The 17,023-nt window shown below is 29.0% G+C and overlaps 1 long non-coding RNA gene across 2 annotated transcripts; it reads right to left on the reverse strand.

Annotated features, from left to right (window-relative positions):
* Nucleotides 1-3,880: 3,880 nt before the first annotated feature.
* LOC147807782 (uncharacterized) lies at nt 3,881-15,412 on the reverse strand. Of its 2 annotated transcripts, none has more exons than XR_015434578.1 (3): nt 14,870-15,408; nt 9,330-9,572; nt 3,881-7,256 (listed from the first exon to the last, which is right to left on the reverse strand). It is a non-coding gene; the product is annotated as an uncharacterized LOC147807782 (long non-coding RNA). The 2 variants fall into 2 exon arrangements; XR_015434577.1 differs by lacking the exon at nt 3,881-7,256 and adding an exon at nt 13,186-13,312 and having other exon boundaries at nt 7,294-9,572; nt 14,870-15,412.
* Nucleotides 15,413-17,023: the final 1,611 nt, after the last annotated feature.

Genomic DNA, 17,023 nt, shown 5'->3' on the forward strand with positions numbered 1-17,023 from the left:
CATCTTTGAAAAGAGAAACATACATTACATGAAATTCCAGAAACTTTTTTGATAATCAATAATACTGAAGCTTAGAAAAAATTTTACGAATAAAAAAACAAAACAAAACTTATGTTAGCTGAAGTTTTGCATTTTTTAACGGTTAACACATTTTGAATATCTGGTAATAATATCGAAAAAGCAATTATATTAATGGCATCCATTTTTCAAACTGATAAATTCAATAATGGGTTTACATGTGCCTGGATAAAACTAAATTATGTCTTATTTTTATAAAATCTAAAATTAGTTAATGCGATAATTCATATATCATTAATTCTGATAATATTTCAAAATGACGTTTGCCAAAAACCATATTTTAGGTGCTTAATTTATATTTTCTTAGTAATCGTAGCACTAACTGCTTTCTTATTCCTTTATCTGAAAAAAACCTTTTTCCTGCTGTAAAAAAATTTCACCACTAGATTACGGTCAGTAATCCATAAAAATTTTTCTTATCATTGACCATAAAAATAAATTTATGCCCATTAGGCATGTCTGCGCTTAAATCTTTTTTCGTAAAATATGTGGCAGCTAAACATAAATTAGTATTATGCTTGTTAAAAGTTAGGACTTTCACATTTTCGAAACTCAGACTATTTGTTTGCTAAATCAAGGCAAACAGTCGAATAAAGCAAAATAAAGTACTTTTATTTGTCGAGGAGTAAGAAAGTTGCGCGTTCTTTGTTCGTAGTCACCATTGCAGAGATAGAACAAAGAGATATTTTTTGGTGCCGGCTGGGATCGAACTGGGACCTTTGTGTCTGAAGCCGGATTCTGTAATCACCTTGATAAATAGTGCTCTTAATCAAATAGTTATTGTAGTTGTAGTTTATTTACGTCGCACTAGAGCTGCACAATGGGCTATTGGCGACGGTCTGGGAAACATCCCTGAGGATGATCCGAAGACATGCCATCACAATTTTGATCCTCTGCAGAAGGGATGGCACCCCGGCTTCAATAGCGCAACGACCTGCACGCGAAGTCGAGCACATTACGGTAGAACAGTTTAACGAAGTCCGATACCGCACACCCTCAGTCCCTACGCAAACTGATCCAAGTGGTCACCCACCCGCACATTGACCGTAGCCAGTGATGCTTGACTTCGGTGATCTACTGTGAACCGTGTCTTAACGATCAGTCCACTGTGGGGCCTTAACCAAATAGAGTTTGGGATCCTTAATAAGCTCTTTAATAATCAAATGGTCAATTATACTAATTTTTCAAAAACTCGTTACAATTACAAGGCTTTTTTTTTTATCCTCAAGAACATATTCTTATTCAACTTCATACTTTTTCGAAAGGAATGTTTCTGACAGTAAACTTTTTACTTAATATCAGTTTTTTTTAAAAATGTGAACAATAACTAAACTATGAAAAATAATTATTATACAACTCATACTGTAAATAAGATAATTTTTAAAATGTCAATGTTACTTTTATATCATAATAAAAACATAACAAGAGATATTGCGAGAATATCATTTAAAATTCTCAAAGCTAATTTAAAAAGTAAATATACTTGAAAAGTATTATTTTGCAATTTTTTTAGAAGGTTCAACTGTAAAAAAAGCAGTTTTGCTAAAAACACAGTTTAATTATGAATGTTAAACAAACCTCCGCCTGTATATTACACATGGGAAATACGTATTGAACAAGTAAATGGAAATTTCGTGAGAAAGGAACTATCTAATAAAAATATTCGACCTTAAATATGAAATATAATATCGCAAATAAGATTAATTTATTTGTAAATAATATTTTATTTCAAATTTAAAAACTATTTTCTTGTTTATAATTATTTTTATAAAGAAAGCGGAAGGAAGTTTAGGAATGCTTCACAATTTCTTCCGACAAATAAAACCTTTTTCATCACACCTATATTTTGATTTTTTATGACACATTTTTTTAAGCTTTTTTCTGTTTTAAGCTATAATGACTTTATTTTAAACAAATATTCTGAAAATACATAATAAAAGTTTCCTTAAATAGTCTTTATAAAACTGCACAACAATTTGAAATTTTTCATTTTTTCTTCTGAATCTTGAAGAAAACTGTATAATTCGGTTTTCTTCTAAAAAATGAAAGTAAATAAAAAATAAATAAAAAAGCTTGACTTTTTATATATAAAAAAACCAAAATGATTTTATGCAAAAAAAAAAATCAAATCACGTATCAATTTTTGCAAATGAAAAGTTACCAAGCTTCTAGTGTATTCTCGGATATCTCATTTTCTAATATATCTAGAGCAGGGGTTTCCAACTGGTGACTCGGGGGCGCATCCGGCCCGTGAAGCCTTTTTTTGTGGCCTGCGAACTAAAATATATTTACAAAACGGAATATACTAATTGATTTAATATGATTTAATATGATTGAAATATATTTACAAAACTAAAATATATTAACATACCAACGGTGCAAAGAATTTATTTTTCAGTTTTGCATCCAAGAAAATATTTATTCAAATACAAAAATAATCGTGTATGTTGCTCGTGTATGTTCTTTTTTTTTTGTATTTTGTAAATATAATTTAGTAACTGCGCATCAGAAATTTTGTCGAAGAAATTCTCCGATTTAACTTTTTGAAACCACTCATTTTGGACGAAAATATTTACACACACATTTGTAAATTTTAAATTTAAAATGTAAATACCTATTTTCTGGTGGCTGCAGCAGACAAACCTCAATTTTCTCATTGAATATTTTGTGAGATACTATGTAAGTTTTAATACCTTAATAATTAAATATCTGTTACGTATTAATTGTTTAATACATAGGTGCATACTAAAGTTATTGTAGCCCGAATTTTTATTATTTATTTAATATTTTTAAAAATATCATTAATAACAATTAAATATTTTTAAAAATCTACTTCTTACTGTAATAATACTGTAATAATTTGTAATTCATTTTGTACAACTTGGTAAAACTCTGACAGTAATATTTAATTTTCCTTCAAACATAAAAGAGTCCTACAAAAAAAATTTATAAAGTTGCTGCACGCCATTTGATTTGTGGTTTTAATTGTGGCCCCCGGCTTTATGTAAGTTGGAACCCCTGATCTAGAGCCTCGAAAGTTTAGAATGATAGATAAAGCCTTAGTCATCAAAAATATCGCCAAGATGGTCATTTAGTTGGAGACGGTCCAACACAACCGATCCTTAAGTAGTCGGAACGTTGTGATATCTTTCCTATTTTCCCCACTGCGCAGTTTACACGTCGGACTACTAAATTGGTCCATGCACAAGCTTTCTCTCTCCTAAGAAGAGTGGGATGGCCCCACTGTCAATGAGAACGTCTTCCCTTTGACTTTAAGTTGTAATTGCTTGCTGTTAAAATAAGTAAAGTTGCCAAGTTAAAATATCAATTTTTGGAAGAATGGTTCGTGGCAAAAACGGTAATTACTGACTTGTTATTTTCAGCCAGAAATATGAAAGAAATACTTATTTTACACTGAAAGGCATTTTTCATGCTGTTCCGCGAAAAATAATAAAGAGTTCGTTATTTTAGCCAAATGATTTTTACTTAAACATTATTGATGTGTTTTGTTTTTAAAAAAAATAAAATTAACGTTAGATCATAATTAATCGAGCCTAAAATTTAATAAAGTGATACTCTATTTTAAATATTACTAAATTTTCAGAGTAAAATGTTTTTTTAATAAAATGAATGAACTGAAACACCATACTTTTAGCAACTTTTTATACATTGGCAGTTAGAAAGCTGAAAATAATCAATTAATACACTAATATTAGTGAAGGTAGAATTACGCAGGTTATAAAATAAGAAAAAACAACCACTTGCAAAATTAGAATAGGAAAAATACAAACACACAGCCCATATAAAAATTTATTTAACACTTTAGCCCATATAATGCAAATGATTAATGAAACATAATCAATATGTCATTTTTATAACATTAAAAATACACAACTAGGTAACAAATTGATTGCGCATGATCTATTTTACTGGATTTTGCACAAAATTTGCTTATTTTTTTATTAATTGCGTTGCTTAAAATTACAAAATTAAACTACAGTAAACTTATTTTGTGATATTAATAACTCTAAAGCTCGAAAATTATAAACTTAAATAGATAAAATTTAAAAATTATTAATAAACATTTTTATCAAACTTTATAGTTTTTAATTCATGTATTTGGAGTACACGTATTTCGTAAATATTCGGATCCTTAAATATTATAAAATGATCTAATCATGATTTTAATTTTTAACATAACATTTTATATACTACACATATTTAATTGGATGTCTGCAAGTGACGTCAGGGTACGTAAACTGTTGCATTTGTCGATTCAGAAGTCAATCAGATTCGACAAAATACGTGTGACGTCGCTTACAGATATCCAATTAAATTGATTTAAATCACGAAGTCGATTGTCTCCAATATATTGAGAAATTAAAAGAAAGTTCAATTAATGCTGCTACATCCTAAGAGAAAAATTTGAATCGATGAAAATTAACTCAAAAACAAAATTATGAAATTATAACGATTTTCGTTACTTAAATGCTACTGTAAATTTAAAAAAATAATTTTATCATATATAGACTAATATTATAAGTTAATATTATAAATCTATTTTGGTCAAACTCAAATTATATTTAAAAAATATTGCCCATGAGTACAATAATAAAAATTTAATTTTTGTGTGTAATGTTTCCTTTTCTTAAATCAAGAAGTGTTAGTAACTATTTACAGCAATAAATCAAAACAAATTGTATTGTCTATAAAATGTTACCACAAAGAAATCTTTCTCTTTTTCGATTTTAAATTGTTGCCATTAATAACTGGGGCCATTGGTGAAAGTATCGTCATTTTCTATTGAACCAGACATCTTAAATATCACAATGTTCTCTGTCTATAATTTGGAAAAAGAAAGATTTCTGATTATCGCTTAAAACATTATGTTTGTAGACGTATTGTTCTTAGTCTCATGCATGTAATCTCTGTTGCCAAAAAGTGCTCGTTATAATTTTTTTTTTTGCAAGAAATGTTATTCAGAAATGAATTCTTTTGTGCTTAAATATAGAGAAAAAAAGAATATTCTACAGTAAGGCCTCATAAAAGCAAGCATGAATAATTGTTAATTACATATGGTTAGAGTATTCTAGTTTTTTTTTAAATTTTCCTAGCGAGACATTTTCCAGTTTGATGTATGGATAATATTTATTAATTATAACGAAAATCGCGATTTAACTATACCACATGTCTCTCCCAAAAATGACCAATGATTTGAAATAATTTAAAAGAAACAGAAGACGCTAAAAATGAACGACTTATGGCTTTCTCCCAAAGTTTAAAAAAAAGTTGCAATAAAATATGGACAAGGAAAAAAAACTATAAAGCAATGTTTACTACAAAGCCGACCAGGTGGCCGAGTGGTTAGCATGCCTGACTGTGGAGCCGATGGTTGAGGGTTCGAATGCCGCTCAGGGCAAGGGTGTTTCTTTCTCTCTCTCTGTTCTACGTCCTTTCTTCTGTGTGTGATTGTGTGAATGTTAACCCGCCCCATAAACGGGTTTGTAGTTTGACGTGGACTTCACCGCCGTGGCTTAGCCATAGTTGCCCTCTGGGTACCGATAAGAGAGTAGCAGTTCATCATTTCTGAGGCCAATAGGAAATAGAATCAAGTGCCCGCCATTACCCAAAAGAAAAAATTTTTTCAACAATATATCTGACCATTCTTCTCTATGTATAAAATATTTTATTAGATATAATCTTTCAAACATAAATCTTATCGCTTACGAAAACCTAACACAAATAATTTATACTCTTTAAAATAAATAAATTGTGAATGCCCTTATCCACTAAAACATTTAACGTATGCTTAAAACGTGCAAAATTTAATAATAAATGTTTGACGATAAATAATTTGCAATAATTATTTAAATTTTTTTGTGAAAAAAAATAAAATAGAATATATTTTCAAGTTATTTATTCGACAAGTTTACTACACTACTCTTCGCTGTAAAAAATTTAGTGTACATCAATACCAAAATTGTCAGTAACTACTTTACAGTAAATGGTGTAAGGAAACTAGAGATGGGTCGTAACAAGTATTTTCAAATAACGGGTTACAGCTGTTATGATAAAAAATCATACCTGTTCCAAAATAACAGGTCTTAAAAAAATTTTATCAAACATGATTTTTTTTAGAAAGTAGCTAGTTTTTTTTTTTTTTTTTTTTTGTGAAACAGATACATATTCGTCTCTTTGATATGCATAAGTATTTTACAATATTTTTATGGGCTAGAAAATGAGACGAAGATATTTTCTAATTAATTTTGTTAATTAGTATGATAACAGTTACGTTATATTCATACCTTTTCAGCGTTTGCTATCGGGAGAAAAGACCATTATACTTTCTTTTTCTCGTTTTTTATATAGTTTTTTCTATCATACGTTAGGAAAGCAGATAGATCGAAAAGTTTGAAAATTTTAATTCGAAAGTAATTATTATGATCGAAAATATTTGAAAAAATTTTCGTTATCATGTGAATAAATGAATAGAAACAATATTTTTTAAGAGAAAAAAAATAGCTCTTTTCAGTGCAATTTTATGTAACATGTATTTAAAACAAACAAGATTTAATAATAAATGTATGACGATAAATAATTTTTGTACATTACTTAATTTTATTTTTGTAAAAAATAATTTGAATAATACATCTACAAATTAAATTTTTTTTCTAATTGCAGGAACTGAACTTTTACGTTTCTTGCCTAGGAAGATGCTGGAAGTATTACTCATTTAACGTTATCTAATGGGCACCTGTAAACTTAAGCCACGGAGGCGAGCAACATTACCCACGCCACACTGCCACAGATACCCGTTTAAAGGGTGGGACACATTCACACATCACACAATAGAGAGCAACACACAGAGAGAAACATCCATGCCCTGAGTGGGGTTCGAAACCGCAGCCATTGGTTTCTTACTCAGGCACGCTAACCACTCGATCATCTGGCCTGCTCTACAAATTTATATCTCTACACTGCAAAAAAAAATTATTATGTCGCAAGACCATTACACCTGACTTTACACCTAAGTGGTGTAAAGACGAAATACCATACCTAACGCTTGCATCTTTGTGTTTCACTGCTCCAAGAATCAAAGATGGTTCCTGGTGTTGTGAAACACTAAGAATGTTCTCTTACACTTCTTGGTATAAAGAAGACGCCACCATGTTGATTCACTAAAATTTATAATTAGAATAAGATATGACACACATAACAGTAAAGTTATTTTTACTGTACAATAATAAGAAAGAATCATAAACGTAGTATGCGTAAATGCAACATTTCTTAAAATAAAACTAGTTTGCTTATTAAACATGCATACAGCAAAAAGATATTATTAATGTAAATTCAAACTTGGCTTAACAAAACTGTAGAGCAAAGTGTAGTAGATACAAATTAAATATTATGAAGTTATTTAATATAATTGACAGGTTTATGCTTATTACAGATTATCTTATGATAATATAATTATCGTGATTAAAAAACTAAAAACATGCATGCATTTTATAACATATTTCTATTTCTGATGAATGTTCTAGTACCGTCTGAGACTTCTACCGTCCTTCACTTTCTCGTATACCGTAAACAACCGACTGTTGTTTTCCAAACATACTACAAAATTTACAAAAATAATTCATGAATGAAGTAAATAAATTTGAACTTGGTGTAAGCTGTTTAGTTTCTGGAGTTTAAATTAAACTACACATTTCAAAGCGTGTATGAATGCCCAATTCGGAAACACTTTGTTGATCGATTACACACAAACTATGTTGCGTCACAGTCTATTATTTTGTAATTGAATAAGAAAGTAAAGTAAAACATTTAAAATATTGATCTTATGCCCAAAGCTTGTTGACTGAGGACGAATTAACTTGACAATACAAGTACAATCACTAGTTAACTCATCGTCAGTTAACAACATTTGGGCATGAAAAGACGAGTTAACTAGAAACCGGCCAACTTTGTGTTAAATTGAAATAGCACACAAATTTTAGAGTTTAGCTACATCAAATTCGAATTGGTTTTACATAGTATCAACACTGCAAGTGCACAGCAATTAACTAAAGGGTGTTCTAAATTATATTAAGGACTCTCCAAAAGTTTATATCTTGAAAATGGTCAAGTTTCCAAAAACAAACTTTCTTGCATCAACCTCCAGCCTTCAAGGACTTTACTTTCCCTGAGTTCTTTCTCTTAGCTTAAAAAGCTATAAGATGAAACTGCATATAGTATATTTATAAATCTAAGAAAAGCATAATTTATTATCGCATCACAACATTTCTCGTTACGACATGTGATGATGGAAATTACAATGATTTTGAAATAGGATTTATACTCATTAAAAAATTTCGAATATATTTTTCGAATATATTTTCATAGTGATTTATAATTATTTTTCTTAAGTTTCCACGGTAAGTATATGAACAGTTAACCTTCAAAATTTTTCATATTATTTTTTATCCAAGAGAATAATTTATGCCTTTTCAAACGATTATGCTGCAAGAATGTTTTTTTTTTTTTTTTAATTTATCTGTTTCCCTGGTGCAAATTTTTGAAAAGCGTCACTCCAATTTTGGACGTAAAGCAAGTAAGAAAATATTAATTTTGAAAAACTAATATATTAGTTAATGAAGTATAGTAAAACCTAATAGTTTCAAAACTTTGTTTCTGAACTAGCTAAGCAATTTTTTTCTATTTTTTCCAAGAGTAGAGAAAAAAATTCATTTTTTTTTCCTGTTAAAAGACTTTTAGATAATTAATCTTATTTTATTTTTTTAACAAAAACTTTAAACATTTTTTCTACACTTATATCATGCTATTTGCTTTTTCTTGCTTTCTTTCTTTCTGCAATAAAAGGTGACGGTTAAGGTGACACAAAGTAAGCTCCTTTTAATTAAGAACTTTTTAAATACTTTCTCATTAAAAGTATTCATTGTCTGGCATATACAAAGAAAATGTGTGACCCTTACGTATAAAATTAATACAAAATTGGGTCAAGTATGTATCACGATGTATTAGAAAAGTATTTATTCGAAAGAGTATTGATCATAAATTACGCAGTAAGCAATTCTATATAACAGTAAGCAATTTCTTATGCTTGTATGAATGTAAACAACAATATTTGAAAAAAGTTCTTCGAAATTTTTAACAGTGGTTAATGAACAGAATTTTCTTATGCACTGGTAAATGTTGGTAAACAGTTCAAGAATCTATCGTTTTTCAAATAATAACTCATTTAAAAATTTAACCTGAGTAGGAAAATCTCGAAGGTCATTGGATTGACTTGAAAAGTGCATATGCAAAAATAAATCATCTTCATCATCATAGTTGGCCAGACATCCCAAAGTGAGCCAATGCCTTCCTCTGAAGATTTCTCCATGACGACTTCTGATTCACCTTTGATCTCCAATTCTTTTCATTAATTGCAAGAAAATCAGACTCCACTGAGTCAGCCCATCTCAACCGCGGCCTTTCCCTCTTTCTTGTAAAAACTAATAAAAATAAATTTAAATAAAATTTCATCATGATGAGGAAAAAGTACGAGAGGAAGAAAGGAATTAGAGTTCTTAGTAAAATAAGTAAACATTCCCGACAATTCTTTGGTTTCAATACCAAATTTGGATAGGTATTGCACCACAGTCTCTCCCGTGTAGAGTAAAATCAATTATAAGAAGCACACATTAATGACTTTAGATCTAATGATTATATTGTTTTGATCGTCATAAAATAAAATGATAAAAAATGCTAAATAATATTTTTAAAAATCTATATTTTGCGTAATCGCAATCACAAAGAAATAATTAAATTATTTTTCACAACAAATTATCTTTGGGAAAATGATGTCTACAATTTTGTACAAAATATTTTTATTTCGTTGATAAATGACGAAATACGCGGAAATAATGAGTTTAGCATTAGGAGGCTCAAATGTTTGACCGCTCTGCTGCCTAAACTATTAGTATTGTTTGTTTGTTTTTTAGATTATATCTAATCCCCCACCAACATTTCGAAGATCAAGAATCCAAATGTGGTGGAGAAAAAAAGTTTCGTATATTCAGAAAAAAATATCTTTTTGTATTTGATTCCATAAACTGAAAATATTGTTTACTCTAACTAATTAGTGTACCTAAGATAAACCTCCCGATCCATTAAGATTGTATCTTTGAAAGGGATTGTGTCTTTGAACCCAATCATTATATCAAAAGTTATTAAGGGGGTTTTTTATTTTTATTTTCGCTGTGTATATTTGGTTTTCAGCGAAAAAAAATAACAAAACTAAATATGTTTCTTCCTGTGGAAGTGCTTAAAGTAACTTTTTCAAAAACCATTAATGGTTTTGGTAAACGAAAACTATTTCAAAGTATGTGAAGTGGTATCATTTGGGATTTAATGATGTGATGCATAAGGTGGGATATTGCGAAACTTTCCAACTCAACTTTTATTGCAATTTAAGAGCTAAATTCTATTTTTTCTTCTTTGCTAGATTTTATATTGCTTTAAACATGAATAAATAAAGTTAAGAGAAATCAGTAAATGTGTTGTCCTCTGAAAAGCCGTTCAAAAAAAAATGTTAACGAAACTTTTGGCTACCACCATAACTTAGATATTACCATTACGACCAGTAGGAATGAAATGTAGTTGAAAAAAATATTGAACATCGTAAAATCTAACTTAGTCAATTATCGATTTGTTATGAAATAAGTTATTTCGACTATTTTGATAAGTCACTCTTTTTCCGTCGTACTTCCTCATTCGTCTAAATTGAACATCAACTTAAACTTCAACTCATGAACTTAATGATTCAGCATACATCGTGAACTGAAATTTCAAATTCGATCTTATACTTTACTCGTTATTCCTTATTATCCAAAAAACACTCCCCAAATTGATAAGATTCTGAATAAATTTGAGTTTAAAACCGTTTTCACCCCTTTAAGGATATTAAACTTCACCAACCATAACGACTCTATTGCAGATGTTAATAGCTGGGATATTTATCAAATTTTTAGTCAGTGCGGATAGCGTATATTGGAAACTAAACGTATCCTTAAATTTGGACTGAAAGAACGTGAAAAATACTTCCAAATTCAGAATAAAAGATCTTCCGAAGTCCCACATAGTTGCTAAAATCATTCAACACTGTTCTTCATCTACCGACCCTGATTTCTGGGAATCATTCCATATTTTGAAAAATTTTAATAATTAAGCTAATGATCATTCCAGTATTTACCAGTGTTTAAAAGCCCATTGTAATTTAATTTGCAAATCTTCCCTCTCACTCTTGTTTCTTATATCCCTTCTTTTTAATATCTCTTCAAGCTTGTTTACATTACTCTTCTAGTTAAACCAATATGCATGTTATTCTCCCGTTTTCTTTCTACCGTGATTTGGTATTTAGAAACTAAGAAAGGTTCATGTTTATAGAACTGAAACTATATTATATTTATTTTGTACCGTTATTTGCCCTTTATTCACTTTGTTTTTCTTTATTCCACGAATGGCAATGCATCCCTTTTCCTCTTTTCGATGTACTTGAACGTAAAGTATTATTGAGTGATTTTTAGAACTATTTTATGCCAAATTTCGATTTAATGCGTAATTATAAATGTTAGTGTTATTGATTGCAACTTATTATTTTTTAGATCTTTAATCAATGACTGTCATCTACACAGTTCTCTTAACTTTTATTTACTTATTACTTTCTCATAACTTTTAAAATAAAAAAATAACGTTAAATTTGAAGTAAAACATTTTATATTTGTAGGATCAAAATTCAAGAAATACTCCCCAAAAATATTAAATTTTAAGATCTCTTGGATAATTATTAGTAGTCTGATGCAAAATTAAAACCTATAAGTTCCAGTTAAAAATACCTAGATTACCATTAAAAAAGTCATATTTTAAAAATCAAATTTTGCAGGAATCGATTTCACTCAAATTTTTTATTTTGCCATGTAAAATAATGTTCCTTAAAATAACGTAGGGAATTGTAAACCTTAAAATTCAAAATTTTTTCGACTCATATTAAATAAAATTAAGAAATAATAAATATTTATTAAAAGCTATTATTTGCGTGAAATTTTCTTTAGAAAAAAAAATTTTATGATAATGTGCAAATATTCTTCAATTCGCTTAAATAGTTCTCGAGATAGGAGGAATTACGCAAAAAGTCAAATTAACCTTCAATTGTCCAAACTTGGACCACTCAGGTACATACTACTGGTACTCGGTTAAATAAACAATACTGACTGATGGTATACATATTGATAGTACTAATGGTGCGATCTCAATAAGTCGGGGGGGGGTGTTAAATGTATAGGAGGAAAAGAAAAGTAAAAGAGTTTCGGCTTCCTGCAGTTTTGTACATTCGGTCAACTAATGCTATTAAAACCTAAGTTAAAACAGATTTTTAATTTAAAGCATTTATTTCAGACAAGAATTAAGCAGTTAGAAATTAAAATTATGTAAGTATTCTTTTCTATTTCTTGTTTGTTTGTTTTTTTATCATCAGTATGAAACGGTAAAAACGTTTTGCGATTTATGTATTTAAAAAAGACTTAATGATAAAACATGAACTTCTGAACAATAAGATTTAAATGTCTTGCTTTTGCAGAGTCATATATATCAAGTGAAGAAGAAAATATTAACTGCCTTTGCATCATTTTATTTATACAACTTTATTTGTGACAATTCTAGTAGTAATTGTAGATTCTGTATTATTTTCTTTCGAATGTTACCATCTAACGTTAGATGTAGTTTTCTTAATTTTTTTGTTTATTATGTGACGTATTTTTGAGTTAAGTACATATTTGAAAACATAACTTTATAAATGTGCAATATAGAGTAATCACAGGCAATATTTAATAACTTCTGACTACATCAAAATCAACCATTTACTTGATTATAGACTTTATAGCCACTATTATTTTCCTATTATAGACATGTTATTATCCTATTTATCCTATCCTCAAATTAGTGTAAACAAATACATAAGAAACTACTAACTATACATTACTACTAACTATACATAAGAAACTAAATTGATTAACTAACAACAGCTTTCTTTACCCTTTTAGTAAATTCAAGATGTCAGCCAAAACTTACCTCAAGTAGAGGCCATACTTCAGATACCCATATTATACCTATTTCACAACTTTTAAAACAATTTTCAGCTATTTTTCTATTCCTCCTGGAGTCATCCACTAATGCCTATTTACTTTTCTTCTCTACTCTAAAATCGAAGTGTTATTTTGAATTAATGTATTCTATAATAAGAATAAAGTCAACACTACCAGGAAGTCTTTATAAGAAGTCAGTAATTTGTATGGGCAGAGGTGGAAAAGATTTAAGTTATAACACATTTAAAGCAAAAAAATAGCGTTATAGCTGTTAAACTTTTGCTGTAATGTTCTACAACAAACATTTTATAATAGTTTGTAAAACTAAAAGCCCTTCAAACGTGTTTGAAATTCAGATTTATATATATTTTCTCTAAAACTTATCTATTTAAGTCTAAAATAACTGCAAACCTAAAGTAAAGAATTTTCCATACATATTTTTTCAGAGCTTTTCTTATAGAATTTTAGAAAATATAGACTTTTATTGCTTTAATAAAGACGAGTGAAAACTCCTTTGTAGAATAGGAAAAATATGGGGGAATTTTTATGTTTTATTTTTCGAAACATAAGCACTTGTAACAGCAAAGTGCTCTAGTCGTATTTATAGTTCGGAGAATAAATGCTTTTGGTAAAAACATGGGCAGAGTGTTTTGAAGCTTTCAATTTAAAAAGTTAAAAGCTTTCATGAAATGTTTGAAGAAAAAAAAATTGCAAAACAAAGCAAAATGTGAAAATACGAAATTTATAGAACTTATAGTTGGAATAGTAGCTGAAATTTCCAACATTACAGGCAAATAAACATATTTATTTGTTATGTATATATAATTGTTATATATATATATATATATATATATATATATATATATATATATATATATATATATATATATATATATATATATATATATATATAACAAATATCTGCCTGTCCATTTTAAGCTTCTAACCCATCGGAACGAAAGTGATGAAATTCAATATACTGACAGTTTGAAAATGAAGAAAGTTACTATTGACTGGAGAACATTCTGCTACGAGCCGTTCGAGCACAATCAGCGAAAACCGAAACCGGATGGGATTCTTTTATTGGTTTAGAACTCGCTATTGATAAAAATTTAATTGAAATCGATTCCTTTTTTCCATCAAATATTTTAAAAATAACCTCAGTGTTGTTTTGTAGGTTATAGCTTAAGCCTTTTATAACAGAAGCATTTAATAACTGTTAAGTAATAATAATAACTGATAAGTAATTCATACTACCTTGGTTTATGCTGCATATAATATGTAATACATATTATATCTATAGTAAAATTTAATTGCTGAATTTTCATACATTAGTTTTTGTGTGATTTTCTGTTGGGTAATTTTACCTCATAAAGCAAAAAAAAAATCCAGGTAAGGATAGAGGTTTATTTCACACACTTCACTTTATTTGTCTCGATTGACAAAGGTAACAATTTACAAAATTTGACTACCGATAAAGTCTTCGATCGAAACTTCCTGATAAGTAAAATTATCCCCGGTTATATTAACTTAAACGATTAAATTCAGGAATTTTTAATAAGAAAAAAAACAATTTACGGACCTCTATTTAACGAAGTCGCTAAATCCCGAAAAAAAGTTCGTTATATGGAAAATTCGTTAAATAGAAAATCATCTTTTGAAATACTTACACAACGTAGAATAGGTTTTAAATTAATGGATACTAGAAATAATTAAAATTGCAATTGATGCACCTTTATCTTGTAATTTTTTTCTTTAATAGTCAGGCACTTTCGCTTCGACATTTTGCAGCCGTAAGAAAAGCAACAAGCAGCACTCTGATCAGCAATCTTAAAACAGGAGCTCTACCGAGTGAACAACAAGAAAGTTTTTCTAGAAAGGAAGTGAACAGTGGGGTGGAGATAATAGGACATGTCAATAAGGGACCAGGGACCACACACTTTGATGACCCATTCCTTTTATCTTCTCTGCTCATTTCCTATTCAAGGAATTTGACCCTTTCCCCCCTTTTCTAGTGGGATTGCATTTCCTGTATGAAATGCAAACAGAAAGGGAAAGGAATTTTACTGCTTTCTCTAAAAGTTAAGGGGATGCGAAAATCAGTTCAAGGTTATTTCCCTCATAAAATGCGTTAACTAGTTAATAATTTTCTCAAATATTTTGGGAAATGGGGAAAGTAGATCTAAAAAAAAATTCGTTAAATAGAAAATTCACTTCTCTATTTAGAAGTTATTTAACGAAGAAATTTCCAAAATGTTCTTGGTTCCACGAAAAAATTCGCAAAATAGAGAAATTCGTAAAATGGAAGTCCGATACATTGAGACACCTCAAATCGACTCTATAAGGCTCCTGAAGTCTAATAATTATTTTCCCGATCAATTGACCACAGCACGAATTTATTACTTGAAATTTAAAGCTAGGTAAAGCACCCCAAGTTTATGACATTAATTTTGCTTAGAATATATTGAATTGTTTTAACAATTACCTGACTGTTATGTGAGTATATTCATCTATTTTAAATGTTTAAAATTTAGTATTCATTGCATCATTTGATTGCCAATTTGATCCAATTTCTGCTGAAAATTATCTTAGTATATGTCTTTAACTTTCTGATGTTCAGACGTTACCTCTAGAAATGCTCTGGTGTGATTTTAGTGTAATTTGATTAGAACATTTGATGTGGTAACACAAAAATAACCATTCCTTACTTTTTGAAAAATCGAGCAAAAAAAGCTGGATAATTTGTTTGTTTTTTTTTCGTACATAAATATAAGATTTCCCAGTGGTTTCATGCTTGAAATGCAGCATGAGAGTTCTAGCAACATATAAGAGTTTTTGAGGTTTAACATGCCCAGCAAAGTAGTCGTTAGTTTTCAGACGTTGCACTTTTTTTTTCAGTGGCGAAATGTGACTTACAATCACTCAAACTCACTAAAGTAGTTCAAACCATGTTCTTTAAAGTATACTTCTAGAGATTTGCCTGGTCAATCCTTTCAACGAGGATCTTCACTTTCCAAAATTAATCAGGTAGCTTCTATTTGGATCTATGTTAATTTTCTATGTTAACATTAGAATAAAACCTGTGCCAACTTTTATTAATTAAAACCGAGGCCAACAGCCTATTAAATCTGCTCCAAATCCACTTGAATATATGCATTTGAAACAAAACTGTGCAGCATATAAAACTCAGAAACTTAATATAAAATTTAAATGCAACACCTAACTTTTGCAGTATTAGTTCTTTAATTTTCGAGTTACAGTGCAGAAAATGCTGTTTTTTTTTTTAACACCGACCTTAACATATTCTTTTAAAGACCATTATCAAAAATGTATTTATAAGAACCCTGCTTAGCTGTTTTATCAAGAGTTGAACATGAACCAGTTTTATGTTTAAAGTGACAAACAATTCAATCTATAGCTAAATAAATTTCTTTCGCAAACTTTTTTACCGATTAATGTAATCATTTATTGGCTTATTGATTAAAGCCCATTATCAAAAATGTCTTTATAAGAGCTCTGCTGAGATGTTTTATCAAGAGTTGAACAAGAACAAGTTTTATGCTTAAAGTGACAAGCAATTCAATCTATAACTAAATAAATTTCTTTTTCAAACTTTTTTACCGATTAATGTAATCATTTATTGGCTTATTGATTAAAGCCCATTATCAAAAATGTCTTTATAAGAGCCCTGCTTAGCTGTTTTATCAAGAGTTAAACAAGAACGAGTTTTATGTTTAAATTGACAAACAATTCAATCTATAGCTAAATAAATTTCTTTTTTAAACATTTTTACCGATTAATGTTATCATTTATTGGCTTATTGA

Source organism: Parasteatoda tepidariorum, chromosome 6 (genome assembly GCF_982258835.1).
Source record: "Parasteatoda tepidariorum strain Cologne lab strain chromosome 6, Ptep-v5.0, whole genome shotgun sequence".
NCBI classification, from domain to species: Eukaryota; Metazoa; Arthropoda; class Arachnida; order Araneae; family Theridiidae; genus Parasteatoda; species Parasteatoda tepidariorum.